Source organism: Conger conger, chromosome 1 (assembly GCF_963514075.1).
Source record: "Conger conger chromosome 1, fConCon1.1, whole genome shotgun sequence".
Lineage (NCBI taxonomy): Eukaryota > Metazoa > Chordata > Actinopteri > Anguilliformes > Congridae > Conger > Conger conger.
Window position 1 is genome coordinate 88,753,415 of NC_083760.1, and position 5,000 is coordinate 88,758,414.

Consider the following 5,000-nt stretch of genomic DNA (forward strand, 5'->3'; position numbering starts at 1 on the left):
CACACACACAGACACATACACACACACACACACACACATAGACATGCACACACACATACACTCCCACACACACACACACACACACAAAGGGGTAGAAAAACAGACTCCTGCATATAAGCGTGTACGGTTCCAATCACAAGCTTGATGAACACAGGGCAAGTTAACAATAGCTCCTGATTGTACACACCTCTTTATTTGGAGATCTGTCATTGGGTAAACCGACTAGCCAATGAAAGTAGTGCTGTGTCAGGCCATCATGCATGTGCACCCAGGTTCTGTTACTGTGCACAAGCCCGTATTTGTGTATGCGTGTGTGTGAGAGAGGGTGTGTGTGTGTGTGTGTGTGTGTGTGTGTGTGAGAGAGGGTGTGTGTGTGTGTGTGTGAGAGGGTGTGTGTGTGTGTGTGTGTGTGTGTGTGCACGAGCCCGTATTTGTGTTATCTCAGTGAAAGCTCTCATTGTTTAGGGCTTGTGTCTATTGTTGGTTTGTGTTGCTCATTGTTTCTTTTCTGTGGTGACTAATATTGAGCCCTGGAGCCAAATTCTGTACCGAAATGTGAAATGCTAATGTGTAAGGTTACTGTGACAGTTCCATTCACACCCCACCGTTAATGGAATTTTTATGGGCTGGGTTTTTTCAAAATGGAAGTAATTTTTCTATTGGGTAAAATGGCGGCTTTCATACCTCGAAACCCCATTCAGGCCGTCCGAATGGTGAGAAAGTACTGGTATTTTACCGGAACCGTTTCTGGTGGGAATGGGGCGGGGGGGGGGCGGGGAGGGTTCCGTCTAAAAGTAGTAATGTACAGGGGAAATCTCACCTGCTGAAATCTGTCCTGAATCTGGAGATGAATACAAAAAAGCTACAAGCATGTAGCTCACTCCTGAGAACCGGCTGTCCTATTGAGTCTTTCGGCTTAAAATGGCCATGGGGTGAAATTATTTGAAAGAGAAAAAACAAATTACATGTTTTTGTGTGAGTATGTCTGAGTGTGTGCACGCATGTGTGTGTGTTTGAGTGTTTGAGTGTGTGTGTGTGTGTGTGTGTGCGTGTGTGTGACCCAGTGTGTGTGTATATATGTGTGTTAGTTTGTCTCAGTGTGTTTGTTTGTGTGTTTCTCAATGTGTATGTGTGTGTGTATGTGTGTGTGTGAGTGTGTGTGAGTGTGTGTGCATGTGTGTGTGTCCCAGTGTGTGTGTATATATGTGTGTTTGTGTGTCTCAGTGTGTTTGTTTGTGTGTCTCTCAATGTGTGTATGTGTGTGTGTATGTGTGAGTGTGTGTCTCAGTGTGTGTGTGAGTGTGTGTGAGCGTGTGTCTCAGTGTGTGTGTGTGTGTGAGTGTGTGTGTGTGTGAGAGTGTGTGTGAGTGTGTGTATGAGTATGTGTGAGTGTGTGTCTCAGTGTGTGTGTGTGTGTGTGTGTGTGAATGTGTGTGAGTGTGTCTCAGTGTGTGTGAGTGTGTGTGTGTGAGTGTGTGTCTCAGTGTGTGTGTGTTGTGTGTGTGAGTGTGTGTGAGTGTGTGTGTGTGTCTCAGTGTGTGTGTGTGTGTGTGTGTGTGTCTCAGTGTGTGTGTGTGTGTGTGTGTATGTGTGTGTGTGTGTGTGCGTGTGTGTGTGTGTGTGTGTGTTCAGTAGGAGCTCAGTTCAGAAGCACAGCTGTTTCTTGACTGTGTGTAGTTTAATCTGACGGGGTGATCTCCCACTACAGAGCTTAATCCCACATGACCATTCTGTTTGAGTTCTTCAAAAGGGGGGATTAACGGCAAATGAAATACAAAAAAAATGATACAGGAAAGGAATGTTTGTGATGCCTGAGACACACACACACATACACACACACACACACACACACACATATGTACGTATGCATTTACTGTGGATGTCTGTGCGTGTTAATGTACATATTTACTTGTGTGCCTCTATACGTGTGGATGTTTCTGTCTGAGAATGAAAGGGGGAGAGAGAGATGAAAGGAGAGATATGAAGGGAGGGGGAGAGAGATGACAAGCATGACTCAAACTGCCACCTCAAAAGCATTTCTGACAGATTGTGAAAGCATCACCCATTCTGTAACACCAGCTGAATACCACTAATTTGCCAGCTCACAGCTTTTCACACACTCACACACACACACACACACACACACACACACACACGCACACACACGCTCGCATGCACATGCTAGAAACACAAGCAGGCAGACAGGCAGCCTGCAGGTACTCAGTTGGCCAGAGGGGGAGCTGTTGAGCTGGCTGGTCCAGTGGGGAGCCTACGGTCGATCTATCATCCACCCTGCAGGGGCTGCCAGCCACATGCACGAGACTCACGGTCAGGCTTCGACCCCAGTTTATAGAGCGCTGTCTCCACATTTCAACGCGGTATCTAAGCAGGGCATGCCACCTGACGACCCCCCCACAAAAAAAAAAAAAAGTAATAAAAAATGTATGCATTTAAAAAAAAAAATTTTTATCTTTTGCATTCACGACTCGGAAATTTGAATAAAAGTTAGATAATATCGTCAGCTATCCGGGGGAAATTTTTGCCACAGGAGTTTCCGAGGTGCAACGTAGTGCTGCATTCGCAAATTTTCCAACGCGGACATTTCACGCGAACACCGAGAAAAGAGGGATAATGCTGTCAGATCTTTAAACGTTTTTAACACGACAGGCGCCGCGGGCTGCGTGTCAGTCGACGAAAAGACAAAAAGAAGAAAAAGAATTGCTCTACGGCGAAAAAAAAAAAAAAGATTTTAAGTCTCAAGCGAGACTCACACACAGACTAATTGCTTGGCAGTGTAGTTGCGAGCTGACATGTTTCCATACATTAGCTTACCACGAGGCTAAATAACCCCATTACAAAGCAATTTAGCATTGATTAATATTCCACTCCTACACCACGTCTCTGCTGTACCCTGCTGTAGTATATCACGCTATACCGTTACACCCCCACTCCCACCGAGTTTCTATCCCGTTATACGTTATATCGCCCCCTACTGGCTGCCATCCGCCAGCGCTGTGAGCCGATCGCACGCTTACAAACGCTTTGTTTGCCTTTCTCGTTATACCGCCGGGAAAAAAAAAAGAACAAGATACAGCCGGGAAAAGAAATAAAACGGCATTGTGGCTTCTGACACGACTAAAACCTCGCAGGGAGCAATAATTTGCGTGGAAGATAAGTGGCTGAACTGATGGACCTGATCAAAAGAGTCAGTGTCTGCCAAAAGCACGGCGATTATAAAGAAAGCTTTGGTTGCAAAGAAATGTCTCTGCTACCTATTAGGCTTGAAAGGAACAGGCAGATGAATTCAGCAACTGGCTCATGGATTGGTGAGAAGCACTGCTGCTAAAATGGACTCCACCAGCAGTGATGTCACACAAGCATAGATTTATTGGCAAGACGTAGGAATGTTGGAAAGTCTTTTACAGTAGGCTTTATTAATGTGATATTTGCAATGCACATCCATTTTTATGAATTAATTAAACTTCGCTTAAGCTGGGCACTTAAATATCAGTATTCACAAACATGTTTATCACCACCTTTCGGGAGCACAGTACTTAGCAAGTTTCACTCCACAAGACCAAATGAATAATGCAATCCTGAGATGAGTTGCATGCTGGGAAATGTAGTCCACATTACGGAGGAACTAATTATCACATTTCTCAAGGGTGATGAATGGGTGCGATTTAACCATCCTGAGACCAGACTAATTTATCTTGCCTATTTCCTCACCCCAGATATGGCGACAGGGTTGAATCGTAATGCTGGGGTTGGGGGGGGTTTGGGGGTTGAGCCATACAGACAGTAAATCACTCACCATTGCTCGTACCATGGGGAAGGAGACATTAGCTAGCCAGGTGTCTGAGTCTCTCTCCTTCCTCAGCAGCCGTGAATAATGAGGGTTCATTAATAAACTCAGCTTGACTACAACTCCCAGAGCTCCCACTGCTCGCCAACTCTGGCTACTTCCTGCACCAGGGGTTGCCAGATTACTTACTAAATCCCCCGAAGCCAGACTAAGCTAATGCTGTGTAGCACAGAAGCTAAAGCCTCACTGTGACGTCACACACTAAATAAGGTCAAATAAAATGTAAAAACATCCTGTGGACATCCTTTTTTACGACAAATAAATCCCTCAGGAAAACGCGAATACAGCCATTTAAATCCAGGAACAAATAACAACTCCAACTTACTGTTGCAACTTGATCTGTGTGGTTTTATTATTAATGTAATTTCAGAAGATAAACAGCCTCTGAATTTCTGTTGCCTAGTTAGTGCGTAATGACTGTCAATTCAGCCAGATAGCGCATCCCATAGGATCAAAAACAACAGCTAGTGTCCATAATTCCTGGTGGTGCTCTTTTAATTCTCGTTGTTTGTTTTACTTTTTTGTGACTGAGGTTTAAAAAATCATGACTATTATGATGATAATTATTGCTGTTGTTACTAAAATACACTTTATTAGCTATTTATTTGACGTATTGCTCTTCTGCTGTTGTAGCCTATCCACTTTCTGGTTTCAGCATCATTGTGTGTTCAGAGATGCTCTTCTGCATACCACTGTTGTAATGTGGGGTTATTTGTGTTGCCGTCACCTTCCTGTCAGCTTTGACCAGTCTGGCCCTTCTCCTCTCCTCGCATTTTTCCCCACAGCTGCTCACTGGATGTTTCTTGTTTTGCACACCATTCTCTGCAAACTCTAGAGACTGTTGTGCATGAAAATCCAAGGAGATCAGCAGTTCCATGTCTGCATGATTGTATGCATTTAGTTGCTGCCACATGATTGGCTGCTTAAATATGTGCATTAACAAGCTGGTGTACAGGTCTACCTGATAAAGTGCTCACTGAGGTTAAATCTTTTTCATGACTATTATCATAACCATTGTTGTTATTACTGAAATTGTTATTCTAAAATATATTGTTATCACACCTTTTTGTTATTATGAAATTATACCTCTGCTTTACCCGGGGAATTAATGCACATTTCCGTTTGTAGTGCGTGC